Below are 20,688 nucleotides of genomic sequence, written 5' to 3'. Positions count from 1 at the left end.
GCACCCAAAACTGCGCACAGTATTTGAGATGAGGCTGCAGTAGCAGAGCAGAGTGGGACAATCCCTTCCTTCAACCAAGTAGCCGTGCTGTGCCTAATGCGCTGCAGGGTATGGTTGGCCCTTCTGGCTGCCAGGGCATGCTGTTGACTCATACTCAAGTTGCTGTCAAGGCTTCCAGAAGACCTTCAATACTTAAAGGGAGCTTATAAGAAAGTTGAGGAGTGACTATGAGGGTGATGAGGTGCTGGAACAGGTTGTTCAGGTTGTGGATGCCCCTTCCCTGTTAGTGCTTGAGGTCAGGTGGGATGTGGCTTTGAGCAACGTGATGTAGTGGAAGGTATCCCTGCCCATGGCAGGGCACTTGGACTAGATGATCTTTAAGATCCCCTCCAATCCAAACCATTTTACAATTTTGTGATTTGTATGTAATGGTGAAGAGCCAGTGAACTTGAAAACTTGCTGGAAGATGCTCTTACTACAGTATGAGGTGTAGAGCAAGGGATGAGTCATTCCTTGTTAGGAGAAAGCAGGCTGAGTGTGTTCTTGAGGTAAAGAACAAGTAAACAACTTGTACTGGAAAGGCCCAGAGACTTGTGTATGAATTGAAAAGAAGTGTAGGTATGATGAATCACATGAGTTCTTCAAAACAGCATTAATGTTCCGTTATAAGCCAAGAGAACTTCTAATGAGACTTACTGATTGCATCCCAGTTAGCTATCCGTGGTGAGATGCATATTGCCATTCTTGAATGGCTAAATCAAAACCTGACCATCATAAAGACTGGATGTTCTAAACAAGTGGTCTTTGTAGCAGAGTAGGAGACCTTATCCAGTAGCATGGATTTGCACTGTGGATGTCTAATGATATGAGTTTCTACAGGAAGCTGTGAACACAACTCCACAACTTAGGAGTCCACACGAATATACCTCACAACTTGAGAGAAATCTTATTTATTCTATCTGGAAAAAACAAACAAACTAAAAACGAAGTGTGAAGTGGGGAAGGACAAAGTGGGAAAAGACATGGTCTCAAACTTGACTGGAAAAAATGCTCGTATTTTTTTTTTTCCTCTCTATCTAATTTCCCAGAATTGTTGAGGTTAAAAAGGACCTCTTGAGATCGTCTAGTTCAACCCTCCTGCTCAAGCAGGGTCAGTTAGAGTAGGACTACGAACAGTTGTGTTTTTAGTAACTCCACATCTTCTCTGGACAACTTCTTCCAGTGTTTGATTACCCTCACTGTAGAAAAGTGTCTTCTCGTGTTGAGGTAGAATTTCATATAAGTTAACTTGTTCCCATTGCCTCTTGTCCTGTCAGTGGTCACTGCTGAGAAGAGTGACTCTTACTCATTCCTTGAAGAGTCTGCCTCCTCTTCTTCATTTAGACAGGTGTTCATACACATTGGTAAGATCTGCCCTGAGCCTTCTCTTTACCAGGTTGAACAGCCCTAGGTCTTTCAGCCTTTTCTCATATCAAAGATGCTCCAGTATGTCCTTTGTCTCTCTTGTACTGGGGAAACCAGACCTGTACCCAGCACTCTAGATGTGGCCCTAGAGCTGAGTAGGGAAGGATCACGTCCCTCAACCTTCTGGCAACACATTTGAAAGCAACAAGTCAAATAATAGGAACTGAACTGCAAGTCATACAGTAAATTAACGTGAGGGACTTCTTCCTTCCCCAAGCGTTTCATAAACCTTTAAGTAATTTCTGGCAAGTGATTACGTGATGCATTTCTTGATGCTTTGGGACTATGCTTATAGTTGTGGTCTGTGGATGTAGAGGTGATGAGTGCCTTAGACAAGTTTACGGGGAACATTGTGACCGTCTGTGTTCTGTTTTTGTGGGCTGATGTTACAGAGTATCTGAGCAAGAAATGCAGTGTCCTATTTCTGCTATATTCTTGTGCTGGACTACAGGGGAAGACTGCAAATGGTTTTCCCATTATCTAACCTTCCTGCTGCTAAGCTGTTGCCTGTAGGCCAACAGCAACAAGTAGAGCCGATACATTGATCTTAATGCCCAACAGCTGTGTTAATGATTAGAATATTAACTATTGGATGGTCTTGTTGGTCAACTTAAGAGTGTATTTCTTAGTGAGTCCGTTTCAGCTTTTTTCAGAGGCCAAAGCCAGTGAGCATGGGCAAATTCCAAAAAGGCAGTTTTACACAGACAGGTCATGGTGACTGGAGTAATTGTAAACATATGTTTGGTTAAACCACTAGCAAACCGGCATCTGATTCTTCCCAGCCTTGACCAATGCCAACTTCTTCTAGTTCTCAACAAGACAAAAATAGGAAATGACTTTCCCTTCAGGCGAACCCTAGAGGAAATGCCATGCCATCCAGTTTGAGTAAACCTATAGCAGAGTGGGAAGGGGCTCTTCTACTGAGGGGCAGTAGGGATTTCTACGTTTGTTCGCAAAGTAAATGCGGAGCACAGTTCCTATGCTTCCATTACCCTTACTGTGCAGAGTTTGCGTCGGTAGGTAGATTGGAGAAAATGAATGGTTGCTATGAAGCCAATCCTGTGGATGCTGAAGGCTGCAGATAAGTAAGGGTGGATAATACTCCATGACACCACTATCATTCTTCTGTTATGTATCCCTGGTGAGAAAATCAATAAGCAGGGAGAATCTCTAAGTCCATAGAGACTTCATGGTGGAGATTAGCACTTGATGAACACTTGGAGACTGCTTTCAATGCCTGAGATCTAAATTCTGTGTTTCTGATGACTTGATCAAGTGGCTGCAGCTTTTATCAGAACTCATTTTGTTGGTCTGTAGCACGGAGTAAGCTTCCAAAGCTTTTTTTTTTCTTTTGATTAACTTTATTTCAAGGTCATCTTCAAGCACTAGTGTCCTTTTTGAAACAACGGGGCACAGAATTCTTGCAATGTTACCTGAATTTGCTTCACCGTGGATGTTTCTGTTACAGAACAGATGGACCCTTAAACGTATTCCTGATCAGGGGGTTGCAGCTGGACTATATATCTGTGTGCTTCATGTGTTCGTAGAGTGCTTCAGATTTCAGAACTAACTGGCAGCAGGGATTTGGATCCTTTTCTAGAGGAAAAGCTGATGGAAAACTTTTCCAGATCTCAATTTTAATAGAAGACAATATAGTTGCATGTTAGAAGGGACTGAGCTAGAAAAAGTTTTCGAGAGTCAAAATAAATGTGGGGGAGTAAATGAGGGGGGGAGAGGGGTGCGACCTTTCATGTTTCCTTTTACCCCGTGATGTTCATCTGTGCCAAACTATGGGGCAGAAATTCAGATAGGAGAAGGTTCCTCTTAAGTGGGAATTTGGAAAGGGGGAAGAGAGAAGGACTGGGGGGAAGTATTAAGCCTACAGGTTGGTCTTGCTTAGTGTATTGCTAAAAGCTCTGAACATCCTTGAAAAGGAATAAGTAGCTTTTATTCTATTAAAGCACAAGCTTCAGGGAGCCTGAGAAGCTAAAAATTCAGAAGCTTGTGATATCTTAGATTTGTGCCAAAGCCTTTCCTAAAAGGCCTGCTTTCCCTTCTGGCTCAAATGTATTTAAGTCCATTTAGGAGAATGTTAAGGGAGGAATATGTATTACAAGGCCATTGATTATTCCCGAATTAATGTCTTGTGGGTGATCATTCTTCATTCTAATAGCTGCTTGTGCTGACATCATCCAAGATGTCAGGGGATTATGTCAGAATTCAAGCCTTGATATTTTACAGAACAAAGGCTCAAGTGCCAGCAAACACTTTTGCAGTGGGTCAGGTTGCTTTATTTTTCTTGTCTTGCTTTAACTGTGATGTTCCAGTTACTGTACTTGGTCACAGTGAGGAGTGTAGTAAACAGTTTCCCAGAGGAAAGCATCTGTGCAGGATAATTGTAAGAGCAGAATACTACTTGCCACTAAATTTCACGCTGGAGGCAGATTCAACGTCAAGATCCATACTCTAGAAACACAACGCATGTGTTTTTAACAACTTATGGAAAAGCTCATCAACTTTAAGTCTTGGTTTTGTTTTCTTTTGTGATGAAGTGTATCATCCTTGAATCCTAAACCTCAAAAAGTTTAGGCTGAAAGTGTGTGTGTGGGGGGTTTTTTTTGTTTTGTTTTGTTTTGTTTTTTTGTTCTGGCTGCTGGATACCTAGCTTCAGTTTTTAAGTGATGGTTCTTAGTGAAGGCTCTATAAGGGGTAAGAGATCAAAATAGCCTATTATTATTCTCTATGACTGATCAAAATAGAATCACAGATTATATCTGACTTGCATAAACTGATAGGTTTTCGTATTATTAATTGGTAGGATATTATAGCATTATCAATATTCATGACACTTTTAACATATGTTTTCAGAGGAGACATTGTTTTTCTTTTTGAAAAGACTTAATGGGAGTGGAACAAGGAGGCTATGAGGTGAACTGCAGGGAGTGCAAATGCTCTTTGGGTTGCTAGCATCTCCAGTGTGTGCTGAGGCTTGTTTTGTATTCAATGTGCGTTTTTTGCTCTGGAGATGACATTAAAAAGGTCAGGAAAAAATCTGTGGAGTTCCTTGCTAGCGAAGGTGGATTCATTGTTCAATGAAACAGTTCGAAAGTCAGAGAAGTGTTGCAAAAGATGTTTCAGCTGATGCTGTGCATGACACGCTGAATTCAGGTGTGTGACAACACTTTCAGTTATCATCAGGTAACCTTTTTTTTTTTTTAAAAAAAAAAAAAATGTCTTGCTGATACTGTCTTGGGTAGAGAATGACGTTGCAAGATGCTTTGCTAGTCTTAGCCTCTTAACCTTAGCTAATTTTAGTAAACATATGAGTTATCCTGTTTTACTTGCAAGTAGTTCAACTCCTGTTCCCAGTAGTTGGGGAGGTTCTCATGGGTGTTTGCAAAATGGGTGATGTTAAAAAGCGAAGCAACAGAAGGAGTTTGGTGCTGTGACAAACAGCCTTTCAGATTTGCTTGCGTTCTTCTCTGAGAACTTCTTGACCTCTGAATGTCCAGCAGTCCAGCTCCTACAAGGTTTGCTCCCAAGGTCCATCTGATTTAAAATAAGATGAGCTAAGATGACGTTCTTTAGATCACGTGAAGTAACCTATCAGGTCAATTTGGCAGCTCTCAGCACAGCTTCATGGGGCTAGTGTGCAGCCAGATGTGATACGAGTCACTTTTATCCTTTTTTAGAGAGCTGAAATGCAAATTTCTGTTGTGAAAAATCTGCAGATGTGAAAAGGTTGAAGAAGCTTTTCCCCTGGAAAAGAGGCAAAAGGTGTGAGGAATGTGAAGAGCTCACTGAAAGATGAAGTCGCTTTTGCCAGAACACATCTCTTATCTTGTGCCATCTTGCTCATTCGCTATGCGTTCTCATGGCTGAATCCCAAACCAGGTAGAGAGCTGCTCTGCATGCTTGATTTTTATTTTTATTTTTTGTGAATTGGTTTTCTTCTGCGTTAGAGAATGGGATCAGCTTTTGAAATTATGCAGTGGGGCAGCCAAAGAAATGCGTCCTTCCAAGAAAAGGAAGGGAAGAAATGGGAAATAGAAAATGGAAGAATAGGTCTCCTTTTTCTTTCAGTATTTAGAATTTGACTTGCTGCTGAGCTAGCTCAGCCAGGGAAGCCTTCTGATTTTTTTTTTTTTTTCTGAAGCCCCAATATAGGTTTGTGTTTTTTTTCCACCCCCTGTGAATCTCAACAAATGTTACAGAGCTATGCAAGCAAACAAACTGCTGACTAGATCTGGCTTTCTGCAGCATCTCCAGAGGCTGGTTGAATTTGCAAGGATTACCTATGGAAGGGAGTCTTTTTTTATTTTTCAGTGGGTGTGGGTTTAGAGAAAAGAACTTGAGTTAACCTTGTGTGTCTGATCTGCATACAGCCCTGAAATGTGAATCTGAGTGACAGTGTCTTAATTTCGGTCTTCTTTGGAAAACCGACATGCATTTTGCTTTCTTAAAATGAACGTGAAATGTGTCAGTGCTAGGTGGGGATTTTTGGTTGAGCAACTCAGCCATAACACAAATGTTACTATTGCTTTGTACTCCTCAAAAAGAAAAATAGCACATCCGCAGTTTCGGAAGATTATGCAAGTAATGTGTGGCTGTATCTTATTATATGATCATCATAAATCAGAAACACTGAGGAAGTAACTGGTAATAAATCCATCGTCATTCATATTATGAGAAATACTGAGCGTAATAGCTGTTCATACTTACCTCAATGCTATGAGGAACGTTGCAGATTGGATTGACTTGCCCATTGTGGTAAAATGTGCTTGTTTCAGGGTCACTGGCCAAAATGTCCTTTTTTTTTCTTTTTTTTTTTTTTTTTTTTCCTGTAACATCTTCACTGTTCTGGAGTTTCACAGTCCCAGGGTTGCATGTGAGCTGGTTCAGTCACTCAGCTCCTTTGGGTAGGGGTCTCTACAGCAAAAGTCAAATAAAGGCATTAGAGATGACCACTTGGCTTCTAAGAAATTGTCTTGGTTGTTGAGCAGATCTTACTAATAAACTCCTGCAACTCTTGAGGGGATGCCTTTGACAGGCTGCAAGTTTCTCAGCCTTGCTAAAGCTAATATGTTTTAGCATGAAAAAGAAAACCCACAAAGGAACAGCAAAATCAGATGCTTCTTTAGTAATTTCAGTTACTATTCTTGCCTGTGGTAAAAGTGAAGAATCATCTTCGGTTACTTTGTAAATATGGAATCATTTTTGGTGGAGGGTGACAGATCATGGCTTTGTTTTGTTTTGCTGAGCAGAATTTGTGAAGAGCAGGAATTTGGGTTCGTAGCTTCTTGATTGCACAGCGGTAAATGTTGTTTCTCTTCAGAAACATTTATATCTGGCATTTTCCATAAATTTAACCCCAAAAATGTTGGGCTACTTGACTAGCTCAGTCTTTCAGGCTAGGTACCCATACTGTTGAATGAAAACTCTTGGATGCTCTGAGGAAGAGATCTGATTTGAGCCTTCACCACAAGGGTCTGCCTCAGTCTGAGATCACATTTTGTCTTTTTGCAAAATCATTTGGAGAGTGCAAAATGCACATTCAATGTTCTTGCCACCCCTTGTATTTGGGGTGCTCTATACTAGTTCACCAGCTACTAGACAAAGGTCAGGTTTTAGAGCAAATGCTGCTCATAGTGCTTCAATCCCTTCGTGTCGCTGTATTCGGATTTTGGGCTATGGAGATGAAGGAAGTCATGAATGACAGAAGTAGCTTTATGGGCACACTGGCATGGCTGCATACAAACGCCAGGTTTCTTCCTCTTAACGGAGATGTAGCCAACTTGTCTGCTTGACTTCAGCCGTGTCATTTCTGTAATGACTTTGGCAGTGATTCAGTGGGAGGACTTACCCAGCCAGAGAGAAGCATCCATGGGACTTTCCTCTTTTTTTTTTTTTTTTTGAACTGTGGCTTGTCTAAAGTCAATGTTTGAGTACAGATCTGTGTTCAGGCCATGTGGTCAGAGTGAATTTTTACCTAAACCTATGGTTGAGCCATAAATCATTGCTATGTGTGGGCAGCGATGCTTTCATCCAGTAGCTGCTCTTACTTCACCTCTTCGTGTGAGTATGTGAGTATCCTCTGAGTCTGCAGCCCTAATTGTCTGAGGCCAAACAAAGAATGTGTGCTTTGTGTAAGGAGCTTGCAAACTCTTTGAAATCCTGGCTTGCCATGTGGAAAGAGGGGAGGTTCTCAAAGCAGCTTTCTCTGCTCCCCCTCCCATCCTGCAGCCAGGGCTGCCTGCAAGCAGCTCTCCAGCAACATCCCTGTCGTGCTCTCAGCAGCCCTGTGGCCACGCTGTCCCCCCCTCCCTGCTACCCAAACACCCCGTTTCTCTCTGGAGGTCCGGGGCTGGGTGGGGTACGTGCATCTCTGCCTTGGGAGAGCTGCCAGAAGTCCCCAGTGGTGACTAACTGCAGTGAGCTGGAGTTGGTGGTAAGCAGCAATGTTGTGAAGTAGAAGAGGAAATGTCTGAAAGATTAATAATCTCTTCCCGCATCAGTCCCTCTTGAAGGCAAAACAGAGCTCATCTCCAGTAGCTCTCACTGAATCCAGGCAAGTTTGTGCTGTCTTGACAAGGCAGTAGGTGTGCCAAAAAATGAAAAGATCTTGCAGTAGGAGCAGTTTTCCACTTGTATTTTGCACTGTGTTAGTGTGCTGTGCTGACACGAAGTCAAGTTTTTAGGGCAGAGAATATAGATTCTCTGTATGGAAAGTACAGAGCTTCTGGGATATTTTACGGATATCGGAGACTTGCTCATGGAGGATCTTTAATGAGATCAAGAGTGCACTGGAGTTTGCTAGGTAGACCTGACAATTGATGTAGTGTGGAAGGTGGGAACGCAAGGGGAAAGGATAAAGGCAGAACACGTTGCTTCTCTGAAGGTGATAAACATCCATCTTTGCGAGTCAGGCTTAGTGCATCTTCAGCATGGTTTCAATTGAAGTTCACTGGATTAGTAAGTGGAATGGTACTCCGACTGTATTTGATTATGCATGGAGCACATCTCCTGCGCTTCCTTAAAGCTGTCTGCAACCATGTCTCTCAAGGAGAGAACTTCAGTTTCTTTCTTTCCAGTCTTCTGGTGTCCTTCTTAAAAAGTGCTGGTGTGACCAGGTAACTGATGCTACCTGGTACCATTGCAACACAGAATGAAGTTCCTAGAAAACCAGTGGACCTTCAGGACTTGCACCTGAAGTGCTGCCTCTGAAATCCACTAGCAATTTAAAATGAACCAAATACCCTACCTAGCTTAAATGAATCTTAATGACTTTCCGCTGCTTTAATTAGAAGAGTCTACAGCTGCCTTAGTGCAGCATAGATTGCAAGTGTTTTTTATCAGTGAGGATGATTTTGTAGCATGGCAGTCAAAAGCTAAAGCCTTGTCTGGGCAATGTAGAAATAACCAGATTTGTATAAGCCAAAGCAGAGCAGCCCAAGGAGCATCTCCTAAAACTGATCTAACCAAGAAAGCTTTGAGTTGCAATGCCATCTTCCAGCAGAAAGCATTGCAAAATATCCTTGCCCCCACCAAGGAATCTAGTAAGAAAGGACTGAGCCATCTTGTTGTTAGGGAGGAAAAACTGAATAGAGGCTAAAGATGTGAAATATCCTTAATTAAGGATATAAATTCACTGTGTTTTTTTGGATGTAAATGAACATCAACTAGAAATGTTTCCTGGCACTTTACTGTCATTCTTACTGGAGAAGAAGAAATAGACACCATGCTAGCTTGCAGCAGCAGACAGGGAGGGGGGAGGAGAGAAAGATACTCTAATGGAGAGTGTTTGGGAGATGTGTTGAGAGCACAGGAAAGCAGGCATGAAGGCAATATTGACGCAGCTTCAAGCTTGCTAACTGACTTGACTTTTCCAGTGCACCCATTTCTCAGTGATGTGAGAGGAGAAGGAATCAGGCTGATACCCATGGTTATGTAGGTAGTTGCTTCGTGATGGAGGAACGGAGAAGGTAAAGCAGGCTTCTCCCCACAGCCCTCGGGTGAAGATGATGTGGTGTATGGGAGCTGGGATGGGGGAGAGTCGCGGGGTGGCCAGGCCATGGCTCTGACAGTGCCAGGAGCTGATCGTCTCTTCAGAGTAAAGCTGCTCTCTTTCTTGGAGCCCCTGCTGGGGCTCTGTGTTTTTGGGAGCGGTGCTCTATCAGTGTGATCACTGCATTGCTCTGCACTCTCTTCTACATCCCAGCTTGTGGAAATTAAATTCTCTGAGATGATGATTGCCTTTTCAAATGTGGAGGAAGTGTTAGGAAGAAGAAAAAAAGCAGCAGAGATCTGAGTATTTATACCACAGTGTGTGGTAAACATCCCACTTGTGATACAGGTAGCTAATTCACATCTCCAATTTGGCCTGACTTCAGTCCTGCTCTAAACCACAAGTGTCACTTTTGAGTAGATGTTTATTTGCCATGTCCTGTGGTCTGGTGGCAATTCGGACAGCCAAGAATCTCAGGGTTTACCACACAGTGAGGTGGCTAAGGAAAAATGCTTCTGGTCTGAATGCAGATGATGGCACCTTTAAACTGCATGGAAATGGCAATGGTTGCTCAGCTTTCTTGACATTAAATGTCTATACCTATTGATGATTTTTGTTTATTTTCTTTTCCCCCAGCCCTGTCCTTCTTTAGGAAGGACTGATAATTTGCCTTTGCAGACTGTCAGCCTAGGGCTCCGTGATCCTGGTATCGGCAGTCCTGAAGATGCCAAGCGGGGAGTGGGGAGTCCTTCCTCATAGCGAGGGAAGGGCACCGGCACTAATCTGGTAAATCCACAGCGGGCCCCTCCTGTGCACAGAAACCTGATCTCAACTCGCAGATCCTCCTTGCTGTTGCTGTGATATTTACATAAATTTAATATTTCTTAAAGCAAGAAGCGGTTAGATCAGGTCCGTGGATCTAAGAAAAACTGCATTAAACAGCCTTAAATTTTTTTTCCCTGAATCAGCATCTTTCTCTGCTGTAGTCAAGAAAAGATGGCAAATAACTTTATTTTTGACACTGTATGATATAAAGCAAATGCAATTCCAAAGCCACCCTTAAGCCTCTGTGGCTTCCTTAAATATCTTCCAGTTGCATGGTTAAAGTCTAAGCAAAGTCTTGTACCCAGGGGTAGCGGATTTGGGAGATTTGTAAAAATGCACGTCCCAGGCTACTTCCATCACTGTAAATGGTGGAAGGCAAGCTGTGGTGTACGTGGGGGGAGCTGGGGAGAGAAAATTGGCTGGGTAAGATGATAGTGCTTGCAGCTATGTCTAATCAGAGTTTGTTTCCCCTAAATATTCCCCAGGGATTTACACAGAACAAATATAAATGTGGTTTGGTATATGCTGATGGGTACCGCTCAGTGCTCACGATTCATGAGCAAAAAACACTGGAAGGACAGAGGTGTGGGTTTTTCTTCTTTTCCTAACCTTCAGACCCGTTTGCTAAGTGTTAATGCCAAGCTGCAGAGTGGTGGGGTTGTATCTTGCAGTACTAACTTCAGTTAATTGTGCTGTAGTAGCCATATATAGATGATCTTTTTCCACACTCCTTGGAAGATGAAATTTCACCACTCTTTGTACCCGTCAAAAACCTGACAGCCAGTGAAACCTCATGATTTTGATCTGCAGCTCATGGATTGTGGCTAAGCTTATAAAAAAAATGTTCAGGGCAGTGGAGGCAAAGTGGTGTTTCAGTTCTGTGTCCTGCAGAATAGAGACTCGAGAGTAAAATTCCCATTGCTGTTCTCTCTGTGGGGCGTTGGCCGCACGTCTCTTTGTTGTCAAGTTCTGGTTTGTTTGTAGTGTTGGTACATAGCTGGGTCCTTGTGTCAAGGGGCAAGTACATCGGTTAGACTTTAAAAAAAAAAAAAAAAAGATATTTTAACACATGCAGTTCACAGTGGGTTGGCTTTCTTTGAAGGTGTTTCAGCTTGGAAAGTTACAGCTGGCATGCACCTTGTTGTCATTCTCATTCTTGGATAATGTCCTTATAAGAAAGAGATGCAACACATGGGTTTTAAGCTTATTTCTTGCACGGCACAGTCCTAGATCTGGAGAGGAGATTTTAGAGAGGTCAACTTGTCAATGAAAAGCTGAAGTATAGCTGTGGTGTTTTTTTTTTTTTTTTGCATGGTTTGGTGACAGTGATAGGGAAACTCCATATACTCTCCAGACAGTCTGTCTGTTGACTCATTGGTTTTTTCCTTTTAGCAATTTTGATTTGGTGTTTTTCTTTCCTCTTTCCTCAATACCCTCACACCACACCCTCACTGCCACTCCACCCAGTGATGTTTTCCTAAATCTTCTTTGTTGCTTTTTCTGTTTTCTGTTTCTTGTTCTGAAAGCTGTGGACATGGAGAACTCCTTACTATTTCTTTGCAGCAGGCGTTTATATGTTTGAAGAATATCATCTTGACCCTCACTTTCTCTTTGGCTAAACTCCAGAACTCTGGTTCATTCTTTTTTTTTTTTTTCTTTTTTCTTTTTTCTTTTTTTTTTTTTCCTCCCAGATGTCATGTTTTTCTAATTCTGTGATGTTCCTATTGCTTTTGCTTGGAGTCTTTCCAGTTGATCTTTTTTTGAAATTTGCTGAAAACTGGATACAGCATCATGCTGGAAGCTTTATCAGCTATGAGTAGAACAGAACTGTTACTTCATGCCTCTCACATATGTTCCTCTATACATTCCGGTATGGTATTTGCCTTTTTCTCAACAGAGAATTTTCCAGTTTGTAAAACTTACTTTGAATTCAGTCTTCCAGCAAGCTGGCAGTTTCTTCTAAATTAGCAGCTTCCCCGAGTTTAATGAGCGTCATTTTCTCCTTCGTTATCTACAGTGTTAGTATTAGAATAGTGTGGGAGCAAGGCAGGTCTCTGCAGAGGTTATTCGGTATGTCGGACTATGTTCTGAGTCTTGCCATGTGAGCAAGTAAGTACGTACAGTTACCAATCCCTTTCCAGTCTGCCATAAGATGGTTGTTTTTATTGTTTACTGTGACAGTTTTCCCAACTTCTCATAACAATGTGGATTGCATCTTTTGACATGTTTTTTTTTTTTTTTTTTTTTTTTTTTTTGCGAACTTGAAGTTTCTGTGTCTATGGTTTCTGTGTTCCTGCAATACTGTTCTGCCATAGTCGGAAGTTGAGTTGGTTTGACCTGGCTTTCCCATAAACGATCAGTTTTTTGTTGATTCTGATCTCTTATTTTCTTCTTACTGTGCTAACAGTTGAGTTTAACAGCAATCCTAGTGCAAATAAGCAATAATTATCACTCTTCAGGTTCTTCTTTCCACTCCTTATCCCTCCCACTTCTTCAAGATATGGTAGTTTGGCCTTCTGCAGCCTCTGTTACCTCATCAATCCTCTATGGACTCTGAAAAATAGTTGCTAATGGTTTAAAGCTTAAAGAGAAACCCAAACTGATGAACATGTTCATGACTGAATTTAATCAAAAACAGCTAATTTGAGAGAATGTTTTTATCTACGTAGTACTGGATCTGTTTTATTCTTTTCCTTGGTAACATCACCAGTATTAGCATTTTTGTTTGTTTGTAGCTTTCTTGAGAAAGTGGTGAGCGGTCTAACCTCCTTGATCATTATTTTATTGCTGTAGGATTATAGAATGGGTCTTTTTAAATTTATTTAGCTTTTTAATGTCTCTTGCTTCACCTTCACTAATTTTGGTATTGCAATAACTGTCTTCAGGTTACTGCTCTTCTCAGTGCTGCACTGTAGCGCAGCTGAAGGGACTTGGTATGACCTGTGTAGCTGGTGGGGGAGAAGATGTACATTTTGGTTATGTACAGGCAACAATAAAACTTAGACGTCTGGGATCTGAGGATTAACTGGAAGCCAATTAAAAACTGGAGATAAGGGAGCAAGCAATCGATGGCAGAAAGCTGTCTTAAAATACAAAGGCGAGTTCCTTCATCCAGAATCAGCCCATTGAAAAGGTTAATGGGCGAATGCCTAAAGGTTGAATCTTCACATTAGCTGGTTTTTGTCAAATTTGGGTTTGAGAACATCATTTAGTTGGTGCCTCTGATCAGCTCAGCCATAATTCAGAAGCTGTATAAGGTTTTATATGTGGTGCTTCTGCTGCTGTCTGAGACTAGAATTGTTTAAAATGGAAAGTACTTAAATATACCGATGAACCCAAAATGACTAGATAATCATATGATTAACTAGAGGTTTGGTCATGTGTCATAACCAGATCTAGAAACATGTTGGATAAGGGGATGCTTATGGAGTGGAGACAGTGAACAATAATAAAACTGTTCATAAAATAAGAAGCCTTCTGAAAAGGAACGTACAGTTTCAAGAACAGATGGTCTAGTGGTAATAGACACTAACAAATTTTTGTTGGCTGGCAGTCTCCGTTCAGGTTAGGATCTTCTCTTGAAAGCTCTTCCAGGGAGTTGACTTGCTTTCTCCAAAATGCGTGATAAAAGGGCAGACTAAATTCCTCATGGAAACCTGCTCTTCCTTGTCTAACAAAAATGAGTTTACAGTGGTAAGAGGCAGTAAGCTCACGAGGCAGGTAGATTCATTGGAACAGCCTGAGGCTATTTCAGATCTTATTCTGCTCTTCATGCCTCAGAATTATGTTGCAGGACAGTTGTCACCCCTCTGATGGAAAGTGGGACGACTGACTTGGAAACACAAGCAAGTCTTGCTTTGATCTTCTCTTGCTTCTTCTGCAGGAGCATATTGTTTGTTAGACACAGCTTACATAATCCTCCTTCTGTGTGCGTGTAAACATGTTTAACACAGGCCTTTTGTTTCTTTTATAGTTGAAACTTACCAATACTATATGTGCTGCATGGAAGGAAACAGAAGAGGGGTGAGTTGCAGCATACATTTATGGTTTCTCCTCTCTTCCAGTGCCTCAGAACCTGTGCAGACTTGTAATAAGCAGCACAGAAATGAAATACTCCCATTTTCACCTTCTATCTATACCTTATCCTGCTGAGAGCGAATTGACTTTTTTTTTTTTTAATAAATTAATCAATGTTATCAAGTCCTCCACCGCCACCATCCCGCCCCGTGCTCTTTTCTAGCTGCGTTGATTCCTCTGTCACACAGTAGCTGGTAGAGAGGCTTTAAATGCAGCATTAGCGAATAAGCCTGTGCCATTTTTGGCCTGCTGTTAGCATTTAAAGTCTTTAAAGTCGCCCACTAAAGACAACGAAGAAGAACAAAAGTTGGCCTAGATATGTGGCATGTGTGTTCTTGTTTAATATCGGAATTTCTGGTATGGCCAGGGACACATGCCAGCTTTTGCAGTACAGGCCACGGTTCAGATACTTAAGTACTATACTAAAAATAACAGGACTATTTTAGACTGGGACCCAATTAGGGAGAGAATAACTTGTTGCTCTGCAATCAGTAATCTAAAGTAGTAGGCAGAGTGCAACGTGCAAGTAAACCCTACTGTTTTGCTTGCAAAGTTGCCAGTTCTCACACTGCTTCCTCCATGTGTTCCTCAGATGCTTTTCCAGAGGTTAAAAAAAAAAATCCTTCTCTTCAGGGATACTTTGTGTACTTTTTCTTCAGATTTTGATAATGCACTGTTTAATAGCGTTATGGCTCCTAATCCTGCAGCAGCCACTTGGGAAATTCCTAGAAGGCAGGGTGTGGGAGGTGAGAGTGGCAGCACCGTGCCCTCCCCAGCACTGCTAGCAAGCCTTGCCCTCCCCTGCAGAAGGGCAATAGGAGGAAGTGCTGAGGATGAGATGGGGAGCAGAGGGACCCGTCTGGAGAAGGGACACGGATGAGATGAGGAACAGAGGGACTCATCTTCTTCCCCTGCTTTGCCTACGAGGGACAGAGGAGAAGGGAGCATGGTTCCTAAGATGTACTGCTGCTGCTTGCTTTCCCCCATCAAGAAGTACAGTGAAAAATAAATAACTTGCACATTTAAGCATCTGAAACTACATTATTTTACACTTCAGTAGTTTCTCCAAGATGGCTTTGCTTTTGGTGATGATGCTTACTGCCACCTTCTCTTAGATCAGACTTCAGTGAGACAAGTTAGAGGAATCTCTGACTTCATTTGTGCATGGGGCGGTGGGGAGGGAACATGTGCACTCCAGAGCCTGAATCCTCTGGTGCTGAAGTGCTTTGAAGCCATCAGTTGCAGTCGGTCCCAGTTCTCAGCTCCTTGTCAAAACAGGGCTGTGGATGAGGTAGCACTTGATGTACCCTTATGCAAATGCTATGTTGGATAGAATTGTGATGATGCTCGAGATGAAAGCTGAACGCACCTAGAACGTCTATTTTTGTAGATATCTTTCTAGCAAGCTATTTTGGGAACATGAAAAAGCCAGAATCTTTTTGGTGTTGTGACTCTCGTGCTATTTTGGAAGTCATTTTTTGTTTTATTCAAAAGAAAAAGCTGATAAAAGAAGAGTTTGAGGCCTTATTCAACTGCCAACTCTTAACTAACTGCTTTCATTGCAGTGTTGGACTTGTGTTGTGATTTCAGGAGGACTTCACCTGGCTTGTGCAGGATGTTTCATATTCTTTCAAACCCTAGATTTAGATTTGCTTATGTCCTGGCCTGAAATGTAAAGGAAGAGTCTCTCTAGATGCCCGGTATGAAAATGGCACCTTTCATAATCAATGCTGAAACACGGCACATCCCAGGTGCAGTAAGTTCCCACAGAAATTGTGGGGGAGATTCCCCAGTGAAGAAGTTAGTGTTTTGCATTGTATAGAGCTAGCTTCTAGGCATGTGCTTGTCAACTCACGAGCTATATGTATTCTACCTTCTGCATACTGCAGCAGTCTGCAGGACTTGCTGTTAAAAGTAAATGCTATATGGAGGATGCCTAGCAACTGCAGTTTTTAAGCCTGTGCCAAATTGTTAAAGGTGCAAATCCCTTAAATAAAGGTGCAAATCTGGTGTGGTATCTTCTGGAGGACGCAGTGTGGTGGTGCTGAGGCTGCACTTCTTGACCTCTGTGATGTGGTGGTGGTCCCTCCAGCTCTCCGTCATGGTTGTGGTGAGGTTTATGTCTAGCTCCTGCAATTCATAGCTAGGAATATTAAGTTAAAAAAAGCGGACAGCATTAATTGAATCACCAGTAAGTCCATGTGGAGGTACTCTGCTATTGAGTCTGTCTGAGGGGCAAGTAGCCCTCTGTCCTGTGGTCTGTGATGGGGGGATGTGACCTCAAGCACGGGGGTGCTGGGAGTAGCGATGTCCTGAGATGGAGAGCTCTTAGCTCAGAAGCCTGCCTTCTGCTGGTGCCTGTGCTTGGGGCCTGCTTGGTGACCTCAAATCTTTTCTGGCTGCCTCGGTTTCTCCATTTGAAAATGGAGCCCTGTAACAATTCCTTTGGGAGAGCTCTCCAAGAAGGGAAGTAACCTGTGTAGGAGTGGGCATAGTTTTGGCTGTTTATCTCGATGGACAAAGCTGTAGAGCACCAAACCACAGGTTAACCAAGAACAATTTTGTGTGTCCTTGGGCTGTCGGTAGCAGCTGCTTAGGTGGAAAGCCTGAGATGAGTTTTTCCCAGCTTTCAGGTCCTCTTGCTTCATAGTAATCCATGACAAGGTTCTCTGGACTGTGCATCTACATTAGTGTAGTCACTATCCCTTGACGAGCTTTCTGTAGTGCTTAGCCTAAATTATTTTAACACATGGGTATGATCGTCCCATCAAAATGATTTTTCACAAGTCATGTTTCTTATCTATTTCTTCACCACTTTAGATCTCTTACTTACCTCTGACTTTTGAGAGGGAATAGTCAATTCTCTGGGCACTATGCCTGTGCCATTTATAACTGACGAGATGATGTCTGTTCTCTTCTCCCTTAGTTGTCTTTTTCTCCAAGCTGAAAGATCCATGTGTTGATTTCTGCTTTAGGAATTCCTCTCCCTTGTACTTTTTCTAATTCTATTTTACTCTGTTAGTGTCATAACAGCCCACAGTTTTCAAGAAGTGGGTGTGCCCTGGGTTTAATGGCTTGTCATGATTCTGCTTTGCTTGCAGCAATTCCTTAATTCTTAATGCTGTATTTCCATGTGAGTTAGTCTGCCTTCTTTTGAACATCAAGTTGATGCTTTCAAACAAAACTTAAGACTCCTGATAGTTATTGCAGTGATAATCAAGGACAAGGTTATTTTTCTTTTTAACATTGGCTTGAATTTATTAAAATTAAATCAGAGTTGTGCTTTTAGATGCCTGTTTGCTCAGGATTATGAGTTTGTTCCACTGTGCTTTGCATGAAGTTCCAGCTCTGGTGTCTGAATATTTCATGTTGCCAACAACTTCGTATCACCTTTCTGTTTGTCATCTTTTAAATTGTATATCCATTGAAAAGAATGGCAATGGGGATAACTCTTGAGATGACTCCTGTGGGGAAAAAAGACTCAACGTGTTTTCCCACCTCTTATTTCTTATCCTTCAGCAGGCAGTTAAGGTGGGGAACCATTCCTGCAAACTGGAGCAGCTCAGGTTCTTTTGAGAGTCCTTGGTTCAGAAATCTGTCTGAATGTCTTTGTCCTATATCAGAAAACTTGGGTAGGTTTGAGTCATAACTTCTGCAAAAGCTGTGCTGACTCTTCCTCATACTATCACATATATCCATGTCAATTTTATCATGTTTTAACTAGCTCATTTGATAGAGAAGTTATTTCCTGATTCTTTTCCAGTTCCCTGGATTTATTTTGAAGTCTGTTCTGAAAACTGATCTGAACATACCATCTTCCATGCTGTGTCCAAATCAATTGAGGTATGACAGGGTTTAAATTGCAGTTAATAGCTTGGCAATTTGATGTTTTCCTTCAGAGAACTTGGCCGAATTCTTTCCATTCTAGTAACTTACTCCTGCCTTTTAACACTTTCCCTAAAATGTCTTCTATCATCAGTTGCTTAGTTTATGGTGCCTGGTGAGCTTTTGGAGGTTGATTTACCTTTTTTTTTTTTTTTTTTTAATATTTTCTTTATTTAATGAGCAAACATAATAAAGCAAAAATGGTCCATAGGAGATACAGGTTCCTTATCTTTTCTTGCTGTCAAGGAGCCTTTAAGACGCTTGCAGGTAAGGTGAGTTTTGAAGTGAGAGGGAGAAAACGTTTGATTTACTGTGTTTTGTATTAAAACAGATAGCGGATTCCACTCCAGTCTGGTCTTATATCTAAGTCCACTCTGGATATTTGTCTGAAGCTAAACATAAACATGAAACTGATCTTCCCTATCCTGACTTTTGGGGCTTATGTCTTAGGTTAGGAGGAGTGCCTTTTGCAGCATCAGTACATCCTGTGTTTCATGTCTGAACTTCGGTGTCCCGCTTCAGTGTTGCCTCTTCTCAGGTTACTGGGACACCGAGTTAACGTCTTCAAGTACACTTGGCAGAACAGAGGCGCAGGGACATTCTTCTTAGTTAGAAAACAGACTCCAAGTTCTGCAGGAAAAAGAGGAGGAAAAAAAAAAACTTTCACAGATGAGCAACTCGTCTCTGTCAAGCCTCCCACCAGCAAAGGAGGAGACCTGGGATCATTGCTAGAGACGTACAAGAGCTTCCCAAGCGCATGCTGAAATGCTTCTTTCTTGTCCGCTGTGAGAACTTGTTTATGAAACCTAATATTGCCCTGTGAAACACAACACTTTGCTTCTTAATACTACAGCTCAATGGTGCTCAGTGAGGTGGACAGGGTGCTTTGTGTATCAGCTGTTTCAGGCGTCTTAAAGTCTAAATGCAGCACTTCCTTCGCTGACACTTGGAAGAGTCACCTGTGCACAGGGCAGGGGGGAAAGAAACCTTGGTGTCGCAGCAGATGCATCCTCTGAAAAATAAATGAAACCGCTGAGTCATTCGTTTGTCCTTTTCCTTCCATCGTGCTGGCCAATCCTAATACCCGTCTATTTCACGCAGGAGGGAGAAAGCAGACAATACTGTCTTTTATTACTCATACGCCGCAGGACACTATCTTCTTCAGAAAATACGGGTGGCGTCTGTCTGTCTCCACTCCATGGGAAAGATTAACAACAATTAAGGTCAACAATTAAGGTTGTGAAAACCTTCGAATAACTGCAACATCTGCTCCTATACTAGGAAAAATAAAATAAAGCTGGAGTTGTAATTGCCAGCAGAGGACTTGCTCATATCTGTTTTGTAACTGCGGGCTTGTGAAATTCGTGCTGTTAACTGCTCCCTTGCCAGCCCAATGGGGGTGACCCGCCACCTGCCCAAGCAGTGCTCAGTCCGAGAGCTGTTTGCTGAAGATGATCATGGTGCCAGCAGCAGGACCTGTGTGTCCAGTCAGGGGCATGGCACAAATCCACTGCCATGCATGGGTGGCTTGTGGCACGGCCTTGGTCATAGTGGGCCTTTCACTCAGCACTAGAGCAGGCCCTGCAGCCTTCTCGGTCCTTTTTGGTGTCAAATAAAGCTACTTTTCCTCAACTTCTGTTGGCTCTTAACTGGTTTAGCTCTTGTTGTGAGACAGAAGAGGTAATTTGCTATGTCTCAACTGACAATATTATTTCCATGAGCTCCTGAAGTGTGATGGCAGTGTGATGTTCCAGCCCCACAAGCAGTCATTGTGGCAGCACTATGAATAACTGCCTTCTCATGCCTGTGGATCCTTTGCTAATGTTTTGTGGGAAAAACTTAAAGAGATTCAAATCACAGAGAACATCCTGAACTTCACTCAGAAACGTTCATTCAGGTTAAGCCATTTTGGTATAAAGAGAGATCCCCCTGTGATTATTAATAAGTAGGAATCCTGTTCTGATTTCAGAACCCATGCTGGGTGATCTGTTAACTTTGCTGATTGTTTCCCCTGCCAGACTCGTCGTACCTTTCTTCCAGAGAATGCAGGGTTCAGTGATGCTCAAGTGCAGGGTCAGGAGCCTAGTCCCTCTCGGCATGCATGGTCTCTGCTCAGGGAAGGGTTTGTGTTCTCACTCAGCACAAAAGTGAAGCAATTCTGCTCTTTCCAAGGCTTTTTAAAAAACAAACAAAATTTCTCAAGGTATTAAACCTTAACAGGCTTAACCTGCTAGACAGATGTCTGTATCAAAAGACTGTGAGGGATCTATCATCAAAGTCTGATAGAAAGCAGTCATGATTTTCTATTTCTCAGACCACGGAAGAAATTCAGGTGTGTATGTGTTTTTGTTTTTTAATCTTGGTTTGCTTTGTATTTCTACTTCTCCATCTGTTGTCAGTGGTTTTCTACTACCCTACACTTCTTTAGCTGC

General features: G+C 42.1%; 1 protein-coding gene across 6 annotated transcripts in view; it reads left to right on the top strand.

The window, feature by feature from the left end:
• GRB10 (growth factor receptor bound protein 10) overlaps positions 1 to 20,688 on the top strand; it is a 149,673-nt gene that overhangs the window by 5,878 nt on the left and 123,107 nt on the right. For 2 of the 6 annotated variants that reach the window (XM_084509348.1, XM_084509346.1), the window contains exon 2: positions 14,268 to 14,317. The exons of 3 other annotated variants lie outside the window; for them this stretch is intronic. The gene's annotated coding sequence lies outside the window, so the exon portion shown is untranslated. Of the gene's footprint in view, positions 1 to 14,267; positions 14,318 to 18,134; positions 18,215 to 20,688 lie in introns of all 6 variants that reach the window. One more of the 6 variants, XM_084509350.1, reaches the window with a different exon arrangement.

The sequence above is a fragment of the Aythya ferina genome (assembly GCF_964211825.1).
Source record: "Aythya ferina genome assembly, chromosome: 2".
In the NCBI taxonomy this organism is placed as follows: Eukaryota; Metazoa; Chordata; class Aves; order Anseriformes; family Anatidae; genus Aythya; species Aythya ferina.
This window is presented reverse-complemented; position numbering and strand designations above follow the sequence as displayed.